The sequence below is a fragment of the Phyllobates terribilis genome, unplaced genomic scaffold (genome assembly GCF_046119375.1).
Source record: "Phyllobates terribilis strain yellow unplaced genomic scaffold, ASM4611937v1 Scaffold_1__5_contigs__length_1240528914, whole genome shotgun sequence".
Taxonomy (NCBI): Eukaryota; Metazoa; Chordata; class Amphibia; order Anura; family Dendrobatidae; genus Phyllobates; species Phyllobates terribilis.
Genome location: NW_027362761.1, coordinates 1,046,203,219 through 1,046,224,221, shown reverse-complemented (window position 1 = coordinate 1,046,224,221; position 21,003 = coordinate 1,046,203,219). Strand labels below are relative to the sequence as shown.

The following is a 21,003-nucleotide window of genomic DNA, read 5'->3' as shown; positions in this document are numbered from 1 at the left end:
CGTCTATGAAAGGAGGGGGAAAGGCAAATTTCCGCAGAACACACGCCATAAAACGCCAACTGATGCGATCGAATGCCTTTTCAGCATCCGTGGAAAGTAATATAAGTGGCTGACGATTGTGCTTGGCATAAGAAATCGCTTGTAAGACTTTAATAGTATTGTCCCTTCCCTCTCTTCCACGAACGAATCCAGCCTAATCAGGGTGAACTAGGTCTGCCAACACTAGATGTATTCTATTAGCTAAAATTTTTGCCCATAGTTTGAGGTCCGCATTCAGCAGGGAAATAGGGCGGTAGCTGCTGCATAAGGTGCCGTCTCTTCCCTCCTTAGGAAGCACAGTGATATGTGCCTCTAGAGCCTTTGGTGGGGGTACCGAACCCGAGAGGAAAAGGTTAAACAATTCAACCAGATGAGGAACGAATACCTCCGCAAAACGTCTTGTAATATATGATGGGGAAGCCGTCCGGACCCGGGGTCTTTCCACTAGGAGTAGAGGCAAGTGCTTCCTCAACCTCTCGAGAGGAAATTGGGGCAAGTAGAACAGAATGTCCCGAAGCAGAAATCTCAGGTAGCGCAAGAGTAGAGAGAAAGTCATGTATGCGGTGGAGTGCTGAAGGAGGATCGGACATGGAATCATGGGGGTTTAGATTATACAGGGAATGATAATATGTGCAGAAGGCCTCTGCTATCCCTTCTGACTCCGAAACTACCTCTTCCCCCCCCTCAGATTGAATCTGCCTAATGAAGCATTTGTCCTTCTGTGCCTTTAGCAATCTGGAAGTAAGTTTGCTACCTCTGTTGCCGTGTACATATATTTTTTGCTTGCAACGTGCATACATTTTAGCTGAACGCACATTAAGTAAGTCCTTTAGTTTTTCTCTCAGATCCCTCAACTCTGTTCGGATGCTATCCGTTTTCTTTTGTTTATGCAAACGCTCCATAACATTGATTTGATGCAAAAGAGAGAAAATTTCATTATCCCTTTTCTTTTTTATGTGGGAACCCAGGGAAATCAGTTCCCCCCTTAGGACGGCTTTATGGGCTTCCCATATCATAGGGGTAAGTTTCCCATTGACCTTATTCTCCCTAAAAAACCTTTGCAATGAGAAGGCAATCTGGGAAACGTTATCAGCGTTACCTAAGAGTGTTTCGTTCAGACGCCATGAGGGAGGGTGTCGCGATAAAGAGTCTATTTTAACCGACAGGAAGATCGGGGCGTGATCCGAAAATGTTATGGATCCGATCGAAGTAGAAGTGATCAGTTTAATGGCCGAGGATTGGACTAGTAAATAATCGATTCTGTGGTACGTGTCATGAGAGGAGGAATAAAACGTATAATCCTTTTCACTGGGGTGGGCCAATCTCCAGGGATCTATTAAGTGGATAGTTTGCAATTTATTGATCAGTTTTCTCTGGTCTTTATGAGAAATTTTAGACTTCCCTGAGGAAGAGTGCAGGTCCGGTTGTAACGTCAAGTTAAAGTCTCCCCCCAAAATTAATAGTCCTTCCATGAACAGTGAGAGCACGTCCAAAGTGTCCGACAACCACTCCACCTGTCCCTGGTTCGGAGCATAAACGTTTGCATATGTAATTGGGGTATTAGTCAGAAAACCCTTCACAAAAACGTATCTGACCACCGAGTCCGAGATGCTATCTTTTAAGATAAAGGGTAGTCCCCTCTTTAAGGCTATACTGACCCCTTTAGAAGCCAATCCCGGGCAGCTATGGAACCAAATTTGGTACTTAGAAAAGTAAAAATGGATTTCTTGGAAAAAAATTACCTGGGAGTAAGCTTTATTCAGAAGGGACAAGATCTGGCTATGTTTGGCGGGGCTATTCAGTCCCTTTGTGTTGAGAGACGCCACAGTGAGCGAACCTTTCCCAGTGTCTCTAGCCATATTCAGACATATCATCGGTGATCTCTACCTGCAAAATAGACCTGTAGTGGGAATGAAACAAATTCAAGACAGAATTATATACATAAACAGAAATAGTCTCATCTTCCGCAGGTGGGGGGGGGTTGTAAGGACCCAATTGTTGAAGATGAGTTCCATAGCAACCAAGTGGTGTTCAAATATGAATCAGATAATTATTCACATGTAACAAGAGAGTGACCTATACACATTAAGCTATCAGCTATAAACCAGAAAGGAATTATAGGAGGCAAGCGCAGCCCTACACCTTTATGGTCCACACCAAAAATTGTAGGGGACCAAAGTCCGTAAATTCCCAGGTGGTCTAGGCAAAAGAACGAGAGACCCCCACCGTTACCCAGTAGCCCCTGAGGGGGAAAAGGACAGCATTGGCGATCGGTCTCGAAATCCATTTAAAGAAAGGTGATAGTCACATTCATGTGTGTTGCTGCCTATTCGCTTGCTTTTTGGCCTTTGGTGATGTCAACTTTTTTTTGATCGACCAATCGTCAGGCTTATTAAGCCGTGGAATGGGCAAACCGATGTCAAGTGGCATCCACGAGGGAATTGATATGGGGTCCATTTGTAAAGGTTCCCAGGCTGCCTCCAGGTCTTCCGGGGAGCGAATGATGATCTGGCGATCTTCTTTAGTGATACCCACCCCAAAGGGGAACAACCACCTGAATCGTAGGCCTTGGCCTAATACTGCATCTGTCAATGGTTTGAGGATTTTTCTTGGCCAATGTAAAATGAAAATTTGGAAATTGACGTCTCCATACGTCAGGGGTGATTTTTCCCTTGCTCCAGACAAAATGGCCACGGAGGCGCACATTTTTTCTTCTGCTCCTGTTCTCCTGGTCCTCTAGCACTAGATAAACGGAATTGAGGTGTCGCTGGTGGATAAGGATATGGTCGCCAAGGGTGTTAGAGGCGTTTATTAAGTATGTCTGTGTGTTCTCAAGTGTTGCAACCCTATGCCCTATATGTCTTACGTCGGATCTGAGTTCAGCCAATTCCTTGAGCAAGGGTTGCACAGTAGATTCCAGCAAAGATTTCATATAGGACCTGGAGAGAGGAGCCGAGTCTTCCGAAGTGGACCCGCAGTCCGAGTCACCCGGACCTTCGTCAGAGAGATCATTAACCACAGAAGTCGCATCATTGCGGTCCTTTTGTTTGTCTGATGGTTGTGGCATCCACAATTTTTTTTTTTAGAAATTTATCCAAATCTCCCTTAGGTGTGGTAGACAGAGTTGTAGAGGTTTGTCGTTGAAGGCTTTTTGCCTGTATTTTATGATCTGTGCGAACCATCATAAGGCGGCTGAATACGGGCGGTTATAGACACCACTTGGTTACATCAGAAAAGTCAATATATCAGCATATTTATGCGTCTTTGGGCAGAATTATGGAGTTTATAACCCCAACAGTGTAGAAATGTAGTAGCCCAGTTCATCCAGCAGGTGGGACTCTCACTCCACAAATTGGTGGGACCCAGCACACAGTCAGAAAAAATGTGCATAAGAGAATCTGAAAAGGATTCTGTGCCTGTATATGGTCAAAGCACAATAAGAGGGTCTCAGCTCTTCCCCTCCAGCAGAATATCACTATCACAAAGACGTACACCTCCAGAGCCGCTATCAGAATTTATGTCCTATTGGTGCCACAGACACTGTGGACTGGTTCCCCACCGTGTAGTTAGGGGTTAAGGAATACTTAAATCAGCTGCTCCTAGAGTTCAGGCGATTATGAAATGGTGCCAATGTCTTAGCAAATTTCTCTCCATGCGCTTGAGGGTTAACTGAGCTCTCAGCTGAAGAGAGCAGTAACAGGAGCCAAGGTAGTAGTATGATGGCACCTATCCCGCTCCTTGGGCTTCGTGGGCGGAGCTATACAGGGTAAGATGGCGCCAGCTTCCCGCGCTCCAGGGGAGGCAGAGACATCTACCACCGGACCTCACACACTGTTCCCCACCTGTCCAGTGCGGGCACAGGGCCCCTGACACCAGCCGATGGCTCCTGCTCCGCTCTGGGAGCAAAGTCGGATGGACCGTCGCCGCCCCCTTGTCCCGTGCTCACCAGGCAGCTCGGACCCCGCAGCCGTCCTCCGTGCTGGCTCTCCTCGATTGCCGGTGGACCGGCCGGAGCAATCCCCCAAGATCTCCTGGGGCTGCACGTTTCACTTGTCACGCCGGCGGCTCTTCCGGTGTGGCGCAGACCTGGCGGGAGGCTCCACAACTGATCCAGCCACGCTGCTCCCGAGTCTCTGCTATCTCCTCTTCTTTTATGTTATTTTTTAAGACAAATGCATTCACCGGGAAATGTCATTTTAATATTTTACAACCTTATCTGGCAATGTGGTGTGTGACACATCATCAGACGCATTCTTTTTTATTTATGATGGAGGGACTCTGAAAGTCATTAAGCCTATTTTTACAGGGACATCAGACGACCCTTACTATTCTTAAAAGGCCAGCAGACAGCCGTAGCTATTGTTAGAGAGTCATCAGCCAGCTATGTTTTGTTGTTCCCATTATTAACAAGTGGGCTCCTATACTGTTATTGCATATCCAGTGACTGCAAGGGCTGCAACCCAATTCCCCTTTGAAGAGACATAGAGGAGAGTCTCAGTAAAAAAAATCTTCCCATTATAAAGGACAGGGTCTCCTATAGTGGTAATGCCCAAGCTGCGACCGCAAGGGCTGCCAAAATTTGGGAAAAACCCCACTAAGAATTTAAAGACACATAGAGCAGGGCCACAGTAACAAGGTACGACATGTTCCCATTAGAAAGGAGAGGGTCTGCTATACAGTTATAGGGTATGCAGTAAGTTCAACGGCTGACCAATTTTAAGAAAAACCCCACTAAGAATTTAAAAACACATGGAGCAGGGCCACAGTAGCAAGGTAAGACATTCGAAAGGAGAGGGTCTGCTATACAGTTATAGGGTATGCAGTGAGTCCAACGGCTGACCAATTTTAGGAAAAACCCCACTAAGAATTTAAAGACACACGGAGCAGGGCCACAGTAACAAGGTACAACATGTTCCCATTAGAAAGGAGAGGGTCTGCTATACAGTTATAGGGTATGCAGTGAGTCCAACGGCTGACCAATTTTAGGAAAAACCCCACTAAGAATTTAAAGACACATGGAGCAGGTCCACAGTAACAAGGTACGACATGTTCCCATTCGAAAGGAGAGGGTCTGCTACACAGTTATAGGGTATGCAGTGAGTCCAACGGCTAACCAATTTTAGGAAAAACCCCACTAAGAATTTAAAGACACACAGAGTAGGGCCACAGTAACAAGTATGACATGTTCCCATTAGAAAGGAGAGGGTCTGCTACACAGTTATAGGGTATGCAGTGAGTCCAACGGCTGACCAATTTTAGGAAAAACCCCACTAAGAATTTAAAGACACATAGAGCAGGGCCACAGTAACAAGGTACGACATGTTCCCATTAGAAAGGAGAGGGTCTGCTATACAATTATAGGGTATGCAGTGAGTCCAACGGCTGACCAATTTTAGGAAAAACCCCACTAAGAATTTAAAGACACACAGAGCAGCGCCACAGTAACCACAAATTCCCATTAGAAAGGAGAGAGTCTCCCATAGTGTTGGCCTATGCAGTGAATGCAAGGCCTGCCAAAAATTTGGAGGCACTTAAATGCCCCTTGGAAGAGACGTGGAGGAGGGCCTCATAAAAAAATGTTCCCATTAGAAAGGAGCGGGCCTCCTATACTTGTAATGCCCATGCACTAAGTGTATGGGCTGACAAACATTTACCCATGAACATACTGTATAAAAAAAAAATTTCACGGGCTTCATAAACACCCTTTAAAAAAATTATGTGGGTGTTGCATCACGCGCCACGGTCATCCTGGTGATATGGTGGTGGAGGATGAGGAGAAGGAGGAGGACAAGAGCAAATAAACAAAATCAGGAAGCATATACCCATGTGCGGGTGTGAAAAGGTGCATGGGAATACACCTCCCAAGAAAAGACAATGGATTGGAGTTTATGTTACGCTGCTATCATTCGGTGGTGTCTGGCCCAATCCAGCCCTTGTTCATTTTTATAAGAGTCAGCCTGTCAGCATTTTCAGTTGACAGGCAGATGCGCTTATCAGTTATAATTCCACCAGCGGCACTAAAAACCCGCTCTGATAAAACGCTGGCGGCAGGGCAGGCCAGGACCTCCAAGGCATAGAGAGCAAGTTCATTCCACGTATCCTGCTTGGATACCCAATAATTATAAGACACAGAGGAATCACGGAGGACATTGGTACGGTTGGCAAGGTACTCCCAAAAAGCATCTTCCCAAACTTTGCACTCCTTGTGAGAGTACCCCGCGCCTCAGGGCCTGTGCGATGGGAGGGTCTGAGAAAACTCTCCCAGAACTTTGACAGTGTTCCTCTGCCTCTGCTGGATTGAAGTTGTGTCTCTCTCACCTGTACTCCTTGGTTGTCCAACAAAGTGTGCCCTCTGCCGCCAGCGTTTTCAAATGGGAATTTTTTTAATAGTTCCGCAACAAGGGCCTTCTGGTACTGCCCCATTTTTGTAGACCTGTCCATCTCAGGAATAAGAGATATAAAGTTCTCCTTGTAGCGTGGGTCTAGAAGTGTCACCAACCAGTAATGACTGTCACCCAAAATTTTGAGAACATGAGGGTCATGGAAAAGGCAGCGTAGCATAAACTCAGCCATGTGTGCCAAACTACTAACAGGCTAGACTTCCGTGTCCTCACCAAGAGGATGACTGACCATGCTCTCCTCCTCCTCCTCTCTGTCCTCTGGCCATCCACGCTGAACAGACGGTATGACAGCTGTGCAGGTAGTACATCTATAGTGCATGAAACTAGCTCCTGTCCTTCCTCCTCCTCCTCCTCTTCCTCATTGTCACACAATCCACGTTGAGATGAGATGAGGCTTGGCTGTGTGTAATCACCCTGTATGGTTCCTTGCTCCATCTCATCGTGCTCCGCCTGCATTTCATCCTCTTTGATTGTGAGCAGAGAGCGTTTCAGAAGACAGAGAAGTGGGATGGTGACGGTAATTATGGCGTCATCGCCGCTCACCATCTTGGTGGAACCCTCAAAGTTTTGGAGGATGGTACATATGTCTGACATCCATGTCCACTCCTGAGGTCTTATGTGTGGAGTCTGAGCTGAATACCGACAGCCTTGTTGATGCTGGTACTCAACAACTGCCCTCTTCTGCTCACAAATCCTTCCCAACATCTGCAGTGTAGAGTTCCAACGTGTGGGGACATCACACACCAGTCTGTGAGCCGGAAGCTACAAACGCTGCTGAAACACTGCAAGGGCGGCGGAAGCTGTAGCTGACTTTCTAAAATGGGCACACAGGAGGTGTACTTTAACAAGCAGATCCGGCAGCTCCGGGTAGGATTTGAGAAACCTCTGAACCAAGAGGTTAAGCACATGGGCCAGGCATGGTACGTGTGTGAGCTCGCCTCGCTTCAGAGCCACCACCACGTTCCGGCCATTGTCACACACGGCCATGCCTGGCTGTAGGTTCAGCGGTGTGAGCCACAGATCTGCCTGCTCTTTCAGAGCTGTCCACAACTCTTCAGCATTGTGCGGTTTTTCAGCTAAGCATATTATCTTCAGCACAACCTGTTGCCGCTTGGCCGAGGCAGTGCTGCAGCGCTTCCAGCTTGTGACTGATGTGGTCATTTCGGAGATGGAGGCTGAAGAGGAGGAGGAGGCTGAGGAGGAGGAGGTGCAGGAGCTGTAGACCGTGGGGGCAACCCTGATTGACCTAGGGCCCACAATCCTTGGCGTCGGGAGGACGTGCTCCGTCCCAAGGTCCGACTGGGTCCCAGCTTCCACTATGTTAACCCAGTGTGCCGTCAGCGAGATGTACCATCCCTGCCCACAAGCACTTGTCCACGTGTCCGTGGTTAGGGGAACTTTACCGGTAACTGCGTTGTTGAGAGCACGGCTAATGTTTTGGGACACGTGCTTGTGTAATGCGGGGACGGCGCACCGGGAGAAATAGTGGCGGCTGGGGACTTAGTACCGAGGGACGGCCGCCGCCATCAGGTTGCGGAATGCTTCCGTCTCCACAAGCCTAAAAGGCAACATTTCGAGCGCAAGCAGTCGTGAAATGTGAGAATTTAGTAGTGTGGCCTGTGGGGCATTGGCTGCATATTTGCGCTTGCGTTCCAAGGACTGGGGTATGGACAACTGAACGCTGCACTGGGACAAGGACATGGACGTGCTTCCTGATGCTGCTACTTGAGAGTGTGCAACGACAGATGCAGGGCAGGAGGCGTCTTAGCATGCACCATGGACAGGGGATTGGCTTGCATGCACAACAGTGGAAGAAGCAATGGTGCCACCTGCAGACACTGTATCTGGACACTGGGGTTCGGCCCACAAAGTCGGGTGCTTTGCTGCCATGTGCCTGATCATGCTTGTGGTGGTCAGGCTGGTCGTTTTGCCACCCTTGCTGATGCTGGCCTGGCAGGTGGTGCAAATGGCCTTTTTGGGGTTATCGGCAGAATCTTTAAAAAACAACCAGACTCGGGAAGACCTAACAGTTTTACTGGCAACTTCCTTCGTGTTGGTGTTACGGGGAACGGTTGCCTGCCTTCTGTCTGCGGCTACCGCACTGCTTCTTCCTGCCTGTTGGGGTGCTCTGCCTCCCTCCCCCTGTGTGCTGCTGTCCTCGCTCTGCATGTCCTCCTACCAGGTTGTGTCAGTTTCTATATCATCCACCACCTCGTCTTCCACTTCCGCACCCTGGTCCTCCTCCTGACTTTCTGGCAATTGTGTCTCATCATCGTCCACCTCTTGTGACACTTTCCCACCGTCGCCTTCGTGTGACCATGGCTGCTCAAATATTTGGGCATCGCTACATGCGATCTCCTCTTGCCCCAAGAGGCCCGAATCTATAAATGGAAAAGTGAACAGCTCTTCAGAGTGTCCAAGTGTGGGATCAGTTGTCTCTGGGTACTCGGCATGATGGGAGGAAGGAGGATCAGGGTGAGGAATATGCAGTCCAGACTCATGGCTACTGAGACTTGACCGTGTGTAGGACAGGGTGGTGGTGGTGGTGGCTAAGTGACTGGAAGCATTATCCGCTATCCAACCAACAACCTTTTGACACTGCTCTGGGTTCAATAGTGGTGTACTGTGGTCCCCTAGAAATTGGGACAGGAAGGTCTGGCGAGAAGATGTGGGTGTTTGTTGTGGCACAATTTTGGCTTGCCCATGGCCTTGTCCTCGGCCTCTGCATGCACCATTACCATCACGTCCAGTTCCCCGTCCCTTGCCACGTGCCTTGCCCATTTTAAATGGAGGACAGTATCTTCCACGCTCACTACAAATGACTGAGTTTGGAGCGATCTTATATGTGATCCATGTGATAGAGAAAACAGAGTTTTAAATACCTGGCCTGTAGGTAAGTAGTTTGAACAGCAAACTGCTGTGAATTGCTTCAATGACACACTAAAGGAAATTTTTAATGGAGGCCAGAAATGGCAGTATCTTCTGACAACGTGTATGTGATCCGTTTGACGGAGAAAACAGTTTTAAATAGCTGTATTTCTAGCCCTCTAATATGGAAAGGACCTGGCTGTATTCTGCAGTGCCAACAAGCAAATGGCACAGAAAAAATGGTGTTCTCTGGATTGCTTTTTAAACAAATAATGAGGATTAAGATCCAAAGAAAAGTATTCCTGGCCCCTGAGACCTGGGCCTTTGTATAGAAATATCTAGCAGCAGCAGAAGGCACAATTGGAATGGAGCCTCTTGTGCTATATGCACTGCAGTCTGCTATATACACTGCCTGCCTATATACCCTGCCTGCCTGATATCTCTGCAGATGGATTAGTCCTCAGAAGGACTGTTTGTTAAGATGGATATGTGTCATGCACGGTGTAAAGATCCGAGGTTGTGGGTTGTAAGTAATCACCTAGGCACGTTAACGATACAACAATATTTTATTAATCACATCCATGGTAATGCAGCAATTCCAAGTAAATGGCCAAAATACAGTTCTCTCAGTCCTTAAGTTCTCAACCTGGGATCAGTAGTTCCACTTTGTATCAGGCCATACTCACTGTCTCCCAACTTTTGGTTGGCCCACAGATTTTGTATCTCCAGCCAGTGTAGTCTGTTGCCACAGTCCACGATCCTCCAGATGACGGATAAAACAATGGAAGCACAGATATCCAGTAGCAACAGTCCTAGAATAAAGTTGATATCCAACGACATATCCACAACTGTAGTACGTTTATCCAGCCCAGTTGATAACTGATCTCCAACACTCCATAAGCCATCCATCCATCAGCTCCATCTCCACAGCCATAGGTCCTATCCCTCCAGTGTCCTTCCATCAACTCCTCCACATCCCTGGCGTCAGCCACCTCCCAGCACAGAAGTGATCACCCTCCCCCTCAAGCATTCACTGTAAGCCAAAAACAATGAAGAATATTCTAGAAGCCTTCATTTGAGACTGCATGTAAGACCCCCTGTGATGACGGCCCCACTGTGTCTCAATCCAAACTCACCTAATGAGACCATTGGCTGTTGAAACAATGGACTCCTGAGATAAAGATGTCCTGAGATACAGATTAGTGGAATCCTGGACATTTTCCAAGTGAATCTAGTGCACATACTGACAAGTTAGCAGAACTATATAAACTTAACAAGTAAATCACTAATAAAACACAATAATAATATTAACAAAAATGGTGGTCCGTTGCTGGAAAAGTATCATAGTCTTTAGAAAATGGGCAGCTCCTCACACACGGTTTTTCTCCCTACACTACCTAATACACGATCAAATCTCTCCCTGACACAGCAGCAGCTCTCCCTACACTGTCTGACCCGGAGTGACTGTGACGAGCCTGGTGGCGCCAGGTCTGATATAGACCTGATGACGCTGTGCGGCGAGCCAATCACTGTAATGCCCACAAACAACATTGCTACGGCATTACAGTGCATGGCAGGCAATCCCTGCATGTTCATTGGCTCTCTAAAGAGCGCCAAACATGCAGGGAGGGGACCCGAGCAGTAGCGAGCATGCTCGCTCATCACTACTTATGAGTGCTTCTGATGATACATATGTCTTCATATAATTCTCCATATATATTTAGAGAGAGCGAGAGACATTTTTTCTATTATTCTGAAAATAAACTTGCAGCTATTAAAATTATCTTTTTTTCCTTAGAAAGGAATTAGTAGATGTCCGTTTGTGACAATGGGTAGGAATCTGAGTAAAACATCTGCTGGTTGAATGTGAAGGTATTCTGATATATACAGTGCCTACAAGTAGTATTCAACCCCCTGCAGATTTAGCTGGTTGACACATGCGGAATTAACTTGGCATTGTGACATTTGTACTGTAGATCAGCCTGGAAGTGGGAAATGCACTGCAGCAAATTTTGTTTTTGTTTTTTTTTTTCTATTTCTTTTTAAAACGTAAAAAGTTAATTCAGAGTGTCATTTATTATTCAACCCCTCAAACCACAAGAATTCTGTTTGGTCCCCCTAAAGTATTAAGAAGTAGTTCAGGCACCAAGAATAATGAGCTTCACATGTGTGGATTAAAGATCTCTTTTGCCAGCCTTTTCTGACTATTTAAGACCCTCCCCAAACTTGTGAACAGCACTCAGACATGGTCAACATGGGAAAGACAAAGGAGCATTCCAAGGCCATCAGAGACAAGATCGTGGAGGGTCACAAGGCTGGCAAGGGGTACAAAACCCTTTCCAAGGAGTTGGGCCTACCTGTCTCCACTGTTGGGAGCATCATCCGTAAGTGGAAGGCTTATGGAACTACTGTTAGCCTTCCACGGCCAGGACAGTCTTTGAAAGTGTCCTCCCGTGCCGAGGCCAGGCTTGTCCGAAGAGTCAAGGCTAACCCAAGGACAACAAGGAAGGAGCTCCGGGAAGATCTCATGGCAGTGGGGACATTGGTTTCAGTCAATACCATAAGTAACGTACCCCACCGCAATGGTCTCCGTTCCAGACGAGCCCGTAAGGTACCTTTACTTTCAAAGCGTCATGTCAAGGCTCGTCTACAGTTTGCTCATGATCACTTGGAGGACTCTGAGACAGACTGGTTCAAGGTTCTATGGTCTGATGAGACCAAGATCGAGATCTTTGGTGCCAACTACACACGTGACGTTTGGAGACTGGATGGCACTGCATACGACCCCAAGAATACCATCCCTACAGTCAAGCATGGTGGTGGCAGCATCATGCTGTGGGGCTGTTTCTCTGCCAAGGGGCCTGGCCATCTGGTCCGCATCCATGGGAAGATGGATAGCACGGCCTACCTGGAGATTTTGGCCAAGAACCTCCGCTCCTCCATCAAGGATCTTAAGATGGGTCGTAATTTCATCTTCCAACAAGACAACGACCCAAAGCACACAGCCAAGAAAACCAAGGCCTGGTTCAATAGGGAAAAAGTCAAGGTGTTGGAGTGGCCTAGTCAGTCTCCTGACCTTAACCCAATTGAAAACTTGTGGAAGGAGCTCAAGAATAAAGTCCACATGAGACACCCAAAGAACCTAGATAACTTGGAGAAGATCTGCATGGAGGAGTGGGCCAAGATAACTCCACAGACCTGTGCCGGCCTGATCAGGTCTTATAAAAGACGATTATTAGCTGTAATTGCAAACAAGGGTTATTCCACAAAATATTAAACATAGGGGTTGTATAATAATTGACCCACACTTTTATGTTTAAAATTTAATAAAATTCAACTGAGCAACATAACTTTTTGGTTTGTAAGATTTATGCTTCTGTTCATAAAACCTACTCTCGTTTGCAGTTTGAAGGCTCTAACTTATTTGCATCTTATCAAACCAGCTAAATCTGCAGGGGGTTGAATACTACTTGTAGGCACTGTATACATAGTCATGGCCAAAAGTGTTGGTACTCTTGAAATTGTTCCAGAAAATGAAGTATTTCTCCCAGAAAATTATTGCAATTACACATGTTTTGTTATACACATGTTTATTTCGTTTGTGGGTATTGGAACAATACAAAACAGAGGAAAAAAGGCAAATTGGACATAATTTTCCATAAAACCCCCAAAATGGGCAAAATTGTTTGCACCTTTCCAAAATTGTGGGTAAACAATTTTGTTTCAAGTGGGAGATGATCATTCAAACTCACCTCTAGCAAGTAACAGGTGTGGGCAATATGAAAATCACATCTGACACCAGATAAAAAGGGGAGAAGTTGACTCAATCTTTGTATTGTGTCTGTGTGTGCCACACTAAGCATGGGGAACCAAAAGAGGAGAAAAAGACTGTCTGGGGACTTGAGAACCAAAATTGTTGAACAATATCAACAATCTCAAGGATACAAGTCCATCTCCAGAGATCTTGATGTTCCTTGGTCCACGGTGTGCAACATAATCAAGAAGTTTACAACCCATGGCACTGTAGCTAATCTCCCTGGATGTGGATGACAGAGAAACATTTATAAAAGGTTGCAACACAGGATAGTCCAGATAGTGAATAAACAGCCCCAATCAAGTTCCAAAGAAATTCAAGCTGTCCTGCAGGCTCAGGGTGCATCGGTGTCAGAACGAACTATCCGTCGAAATTTGAATGAAATTAAATGCTATGGCAGGAGACCAAGGAGGATCCCACTGCTGATACAGAGATGTAAAAAAGCTAGACTGCAGTTTTCCAAAATATATGTGAGTAAGTCAAAATACTTCTGGTAAAGCATCTTGTGGACAGTTAAGAACAAGATAGAGCTGTTTGGTAAAACACATCATTCTACTGTTTATCGAACACAGAATGAGGCCTACAAGGAAAAGAACACAGTACCTACAGTTAAATATGGTGGAGGTTCAAATATGTATTGGGTTTGTTTTGCTGCCTCTTGTACTGGATGCCTCAAATATGTGAAAGGCATCATGAAATCTCAAGATTGCCACAGGATTTTGGGTCGCAATGTAATCCCAGTGTCAGAAAGCTGGGTTTGTGTCCTAGGTCATGGGTCTTCCAGTAGGACAATGAACCCAAACATACTTAAAGAAGCCCCCAGAAATGGATGGAAACAAAGCACTGGAGAGTTTTGAAGTGGCCTGCAATGAGTCCGGATCTAAACCCATTGAACACCTGTGGACAGATCTTAAAATTTCTGTTGGAAGAAGGCACCCTTTAAATCTGAGAGACCTGGAGCAGTTTGCAAAAGAAGAGTGGTCCAAATGTTACAATTTCAACAGTATCTGCATCCATACGATTCAGATACCATTGGAATGATGCAACAGGCAGGCGTCAACTCACTGCTGCTCCATTCAGCCTGTCTGGAGGCTGAGTGACTCAGCACAGCAGGCACCTTGACGTCATTGGATCACACCTGCTGTGCGGACAGAGCCATAGTGTGCACTGTGCACTTACCAGAGAAGATATCAGGGAAACAGTGAAAGGTGAATCGTTTTTTTTTCTTGTCAGTACTTGTGGGGGACATGATGGCATCATACTGTGTACGTGTATGGGGGCTGCATGGCTATCGAACTGCTATGGGGCTCCGTGATTTCTATGTGTTATTCTATTTCCACTGCCCAACCATTAGTTCTTTTGAACTCGGTGGTGATATAAAACCCTGTTGTTCCAGCTAAGTTCACTGTTTCCAGCTGGCCAACGCCAGAGCTAAAATAGCTGGTTGTGCCAAGTGTAGGAACCCCACAGATTTGATATAGATGACCCATTGTGAGGACAGAGTCTTTAGTAAAGCATTATAAGATTATTTTAAGGAGCATTGCCTATTTGATACATGAATATTTCCATTTATATTTTGCATGGTTGTTTCTATACATGCTTGACTCTTTTTACATTTCTGGCAGTTATGTCTGCATGACAGTTAAAAGTATGAGGCTGGTTTGACGTAAATTAGTTTCATAGGTAAAACCTTACATTTCAGAGCTGTCACCAAAGTAATCAGAGAACATTTGCGCTGCTGTAGGGGGGATGGACACGTTGCCCACACCCCTTGAGAAGCCTTCATGTAATGTTGTACAGTGTAATGTATACTGTGTACTGTGTGATACATAATGTTATCTGACGTTAAGTATACTGGCCACAAGATGGCAATAACGTTGTTATAGTCTGTCCAGCACCAGACAATGCGTAGAGTTAAAGAGGTTGTCCACTACTGTAGAGAATGTCCCTTTTGATTTAAAAGGTGGAAATAAGATTTTTTGTAAGTACCTTGTGTTGTGATTCTTGCCTGTGAGCGGCGCTATTGCTGACTGCTCACCAGGCATCATGTGACCTGGCTGCTGCCTCGGCTGACATCCGCTGATGTCACGTCAAGTTCTGGCTGCAACCAGGTGTGACCCAGTGACGCGCTCCCCCCTGATTTATGGGCTGTGGACGGGGTTTCACCGCACATCACAGCCTAGCATCCACCACGCGCTTTCCCAATGAATGCAGAGGAGAGGGTGAGCAGGCTGCAGCCGGGTCACGTGATGACTGGTGAGCGGTCAGCAATAGCGCCTCTCTCAGGCAAGAATCACAACACAAGGTACTTACAAAAAATCTTATTTCCACCTTTTAAATCAACGGGGGCATTCTCTATAGTAGTGGACAACCTCTTAAAGTCCAGAATTTAGCCCACAGAGGGAAGGGCTATGCAACAGGATCAAAAAGCACTTCCTGGTAGTTAGTCAGAAAGATCCCAGTGTGCAGAGTAAAGACCTCAGGTCTAGTGTGAGCAATGCTGCATGCTGTGGGTGTCCCCAGGGCTGCCATCAGGGCATTACTGCCCTTACTGTTGTATGGGGCCCAGTGAACTGCAGTAACGAGTGGGGGCCCAGGGGCCCCCTCCCCCTCTCGTGCTTCTGCTCACCGGGCCCGGGGTATCGCATGCTGGTGTGCCGTCGCTGGTGGTGTACATCTCAGTGCAAGGAACTCAGCCTTGGAGCTCTCACGGCCGCGCAGCTCCAAGGTAGTCCCTCCGTCTCTTCTGTGATGCGCTAGAGATGGCATCAAGCGTACTTGCCAGCATCGAGAGTCAGGATGCCAGTCCGAGGTAAGTGTGAAAAACTTTTTTTTTAATACAATTAAATGGTCTTGGGGGGGTGGGGAGAGCACATGATGAACTGGGAGTAGGGGGTGGGGAGAGCATATGATGAACTGGGTTTGGGGGGTGGGGACAGCACATTATGAACTGGCAGAGCACATGATGAACTGGGAGTGGGGGGTGGGGTGAGCACATGATGAACTGGGAGTGGGGGGTGGGGAGAGCACATGGTGAACTCGGGGTGGGAGTGGGGGGTGGAGAGAGCATATGATTAACTGGGAGTGGGGGTGGGGAGAGCATGTGATGAACTAGGAGTGGGGAGAGCACATGATGAACTGGGAGTGGGGGGTGGGCAGAGCACATGCTGAACTGGGAGTAGGGGGTGGGGAGAGCACATGATGAACTGGGAGTAGGGAGTGGGGAGAGCATATGATGAACTGGGATTGGGGGTGGGGACAGCACATGAACTGGGAGTGGGGGTGGGGAGAGCATATGATGAACTGGCAGTGCACATGATGAACGGGGGGTGGGGAGAGCACATGATGAACTGGGAGTGGGGGGTGGGGAGAGCATATGATGAACTGAGAGTGGGGGGTGGGGAGAGCACATGGTGAACTCGGGGTGTGAGTGGGGGGTGGGGAGAGCATATGATTAACTGGGAGTGGGGGGTGGGGAGAGCATGTGATGAACTAGGAGTGGGGAGAGCACATGATGAACTGGGAGTGGGGGTGGGGAGAGCACATGATGAACTGGGAGTAGGGGGTGAGGAGAGCACATGATGAACTGGGAGTGGGGGGTGGGGAGAGCATATGATGAACTGGGATTGGGAGGTGGGGACAGCGCATGAACTGGGAGTGGGGGTGGGGAGAGCATATGATGAACTGGCAGAGCACATGATGAACGCGGGGTGGGGAGAGCACATGATAAACTGGGAGTGGGGGGTGGGGAGAGCATATGATGAACTGAGCGTGGGGGGTGGGGAGAGCACATGGTGAACTTGGGTGTGAGTGGGGGGTGGGGAGAGCATATGATTAACTGGGAGTGGGGTGGGGAGAGCATGTGATGAACTAGGAGTGTGGAGAGCACATGATGAACTGGGAGTGGGGGTGGGGAGAGCACATGATGAACTGGGAGTGGGGGGTGGGGAGAGCACATGAACTGGGAGTGGGGGGTGGGGAGAGCATGTGATGAACTGGGAGTGGGGAGAGCACATGATGAACTGGGAGTGGGTGGTGGGGAGAGAACATGATGAACTGGGAGTGGAGGGTGGGGAGAGCTCATGGTGAACTGGGAGTGGGTGGTGGGGAGAGAACATGATGAACTGGGAGTGGAGGGTGGGGAGAGCACATGGTGAACTGGGGGTGCGGAGAGCAAATAATGACCTGGGACTGGGGGGTGGGGAGAGCTAATGATGAATTAGGAGTGGAGGGGGGAGAGCAAATGATGAATTGAGAGTAGGGGGTATGGAGAGCAAATGAATTGGGAGTGAGGGGTGGGGAGAGCAAATAATGAATTGAGGGTGGGAAAGCACAAACAATGATGAATTAAGGGTGGGGGTTGGGGGAGAGTAAATGATGATGAAGTAGGGGTGGGAGAGAGAGAGGACATGACAAAATGAAATGGGGCGGAGGGGCATGTAATTATAATGAATTGGGAGAGGGGTTCATTGAGGATGACAGAGTGTAACTGGTAATGAATTGGTGGAAAGAGTACAGGTGCTGCTAATTAATTGATATATTTATTAGGTGGGGAAAGTGGCTATTTAAAGTTAGTGGGGGCACAGTGATTGGAGTACATTTTATATTTGGAATGGTGGGTTGCATAATAACTAATTATACAGGTGCTTCTCACAAAATTAGAATATCATCAAAAAGTTAATTTATTTCAGTTCTTCAATACAAAAAGTGAAACTCGTATTTTATATAGAGTCATTACGAACAGAGTGATCTATTTCAAGTGTTTATTTCTGTTAATGTTGATCATTATGGCTTACAGCCAGAGGCGTAACTAGGGTTTTGGTTCAGGGGGGGGCGAAACTTCTGAGTGGGCCCTTAACCAGGTAACCCTGACTATAACTATGATGGCGCACCCATATAGTGGATGTAGGAGAACCTCAGCACTGTTGCTAAAAATAATCTCTATACAAAGACCAGCACTGATATTACCGCCATATGGTGACATCAGTCCTGCAGAACATATAAGAGATTACAGTACAGTTATATATAGTAACATACAGCTGACGTTCTTTCTGATTAAATTGTTCACTTTTCCCGTCTTTTCCATCTGGCCCAGACTGACACGACGACTTCTCCATCCAGGACTCAGAGTCTCAGGTCTGCAGAGATCACAACAAAGATACATGTGACTCCTTACATTTCAGGCACCTTCCACATCTATTCCCACCCTACACAAACTCCTCATCCTGCTGATACCCCAATACTGAGGCTCTGTTGCTGTACGTGTCCCTATTACTGCACCTTCTGTGTGGTATTGTGTGCTCTATAGATGGTAAAACAAACCTCTAGAATATAGTAATGCCGCGTGTGAGTGCCCTAGAAAACAGTGCCCACATTATGCCCCCTAGAAAGTAATAGTGCCCTCTATGTGCCCCTTTGTCATAATAACCTGAGTTCCCCTATAATAAGTGCCCATTTAACATTTAATAATGTCCTGAGTCTCCCCCCATGTACAGCTCCCCTCTACAGAATATGATGCTCTCCTATACATAGTATAATTCCCCCTCACCGTATAGTACCCCCCACACAGTAGGCACATAGTAGCTTCCAAACTGATGTCTCCCACACTGTACAAAGACCCCACATTATCTCCCACACTGTATAACCCTAACTGTAATCCCCACACTGTATAAATAGCCTCCATATAGTATAATGCACCAGATGGTCCTCTATATAGTATAATGTAGCCCCATAGGCAGAGTCTATAGTATAATCCCCCATAGGCAGAGTCTGTAGTATAATCCACCCCATAGGCAGAGTCTGCAGTATATTCCCCCCATAGGCAGAGTCTGCAGTATATTCCCATCATAGGCAAAGTGTGTAGTATAATCCCCCTCATAGGCAGAGTCTGTAGTATAATCCCCCCATAGGCAGAGTCTGTAGTATAATCCCCCCATAGGCAAAGTCTGTAGTATAATCCCCCCCATAGGCAAAGTCTGCAGTATAATCCTGGCCATAGGCAGACTCTGTGGCATAATCCCCCCCCCCCCCCATAAGCAGAGTCTGTAGCATAATCCCTTCCCCCACATAGGCAGAGTCTGTGGCATAACCCCCCCCCCCACATAGGCAGAGTCTGTAGCATAATCCCCCCAGAGGTAGCATCATAATCCCCCCCCCATAGGCAACATCTCTGGCCTAATCCCCCCCCCATAGGGAGAGTCTGTGGCATAATCCCCTTCATAGGCAGAGTCTGTGGCATAATCCCTCCCCTCATAGACTGAGTCTGTGGCATAATACTCCCCCATAAGCAGAGTCTGTAGCATAATCCCCCCCAAAGGAGAACTAAATGAAGATAAACAAAATACTTACCTCTCCTCCACGTTCCCCTGCTGCTCCGAGCGACCCCACACATCTCAGCATGGCCGGGCACCAAGTGATGACGTCACTGACGTCAGACTCAGAGAGGGACTGATGGGAGAGGGAGCGTCGCACTCTCTATCTCATCACTGAGCTTGCGGTGACGGGCGGGGGGACTGATGCTGGCACCGGGGCCCCCCCTCCTGCTAAAGGGCCCCATATCGGCCGCTGGGCAGTGCAGGGACATTGAGTCCCCCTGCTCTGCCCAGACTGTGACTGTAAAGGCGTGTGCAACACGCTGATACAGTTACAATAACAATAGCGTAGCTCCGGGTGGGCCCCCCCCCCCCCCCCGGTAGCTACGACACTGCTTACAGCCAATGAAAACACAAAAGTCATTATCTCGGTAAATTAAAATAGTTAACAAAAAACACCTGCAAAGGCTTCTGAAGCGTTTAGAAAAGTCCCTTAGTCTGTTTCAGTAGGCTCCGCAATCATGTGGAAGACTGCTGACTTGACAGATGTTCAGAAGGCAGCCATTAACACACTCCACAAGGAGGGTAAGCCACAAAAGGTCATTGCTATGGGCAGCACGGTGGCTCAGTGTTTAGCACTGCAGCCTTGCAGCGCTGGGGTCCTGGGTTCAAATCCCACCAAGGACAACATCTGCAAGAAGTTTGTATGTTCTCCCCGTGTTTGTCTGGGTTTCCTCCAGGTTCTCCGGTTTCCTCCCACACCCCAAAGAAATACTGATACAGAATCTAGATTGTGAGCCCCAATGGGGACAGTGGCGATAATGTCTGTAAAGCGCTGTGGAATTAATAGCGCTATATAAATGAGTAAAATAAATAAATAAAAATAAATTCCTAAAAAAGCTGGCTGTTCACAGAGTGCTGTATCCAAGCATATTAATGGAAAGTTGAGTGGAAGGAAAAAGCAGGACGGTTCAGAGTCTTCGTTAGAGAGGTAACGGAAGGCAAAAATAAAGGGAGGCAAAAGCAAGAGAATACGTATAACATCATAGCTACTAAACGTCTACAGTAAAGAAAGTCAAGTGTTGCCATATTGAGACACATCCTCTCCTACAGAGAAATCACAGGACACGTTGCTGCAAGATGGAGTCTATGACTCTTGTGGACTGGAAACTGAGAGTAGCAGTGGATGGTCGTAGCGTAAGGGTATGTGCCCACGTAGCGTTTTTCAAGCGGATATGCTGCGTAATTTCCGCAGCGTAAACGCTTGTGAAACGCTATGTTATCCGGTCCCTAATGTGTTTACGCAAGTTCAATGCCCATGCTGCGGATTTTTCCGCAGCGTTTTTGCTGCGGGGAAAAATCCGCAGCATGTTCATTAATTTTGCGTTTCCACAAGCGGAATTGCCTTTGCAGTGCAATAAAAAACGCAAGGCAATTCTGCATGTGTAAATCGCGCGATAAACGCGTGCGGAATTCCGCATGCGTTTATCCGGGAGAGGACATTCAGAAATGAAGCAGAAATTTTCTGCTTCATTTCCGCACCGTGGGCACATAGCCTTACACTTCAACC

The 21,003-nt window shown here is 47.3% G+C and overlaps 1 protein-coding gene and 1 long non-coding RNA gene across 2 annotated transcripts in view; one reads left to right on the top strand and one right to left on the bottom strand.

Moving 5' to 3' along the window:
• The window catches only part of FAM149A (family with sequence similarity 149 member A), a 196,234-nt gene that overhangs the window by 111,933 nt on the left and 63,298 nt on the right, over positions 1 to 21,003 (bottom strand). The gene's annotated exons all lie outside the window — the stretch shown is intronic.
• LOC141158225 (uncharacterized) overlaps positions 14,243 to 21,003 on the top strand; it is a 122,962-nt gene continuing 116,201 nt past the window's right edge. Inside the window, exon 1 of the long non-coding RNA XR_012248264.1 lies at positions 14,243 to 14,330. This is a non-coding gene — a long non-coding RNA (uncharacterized lncRNA). The remainder of the gene's footprint in view (positions 14,331 to 21,003) is intronic.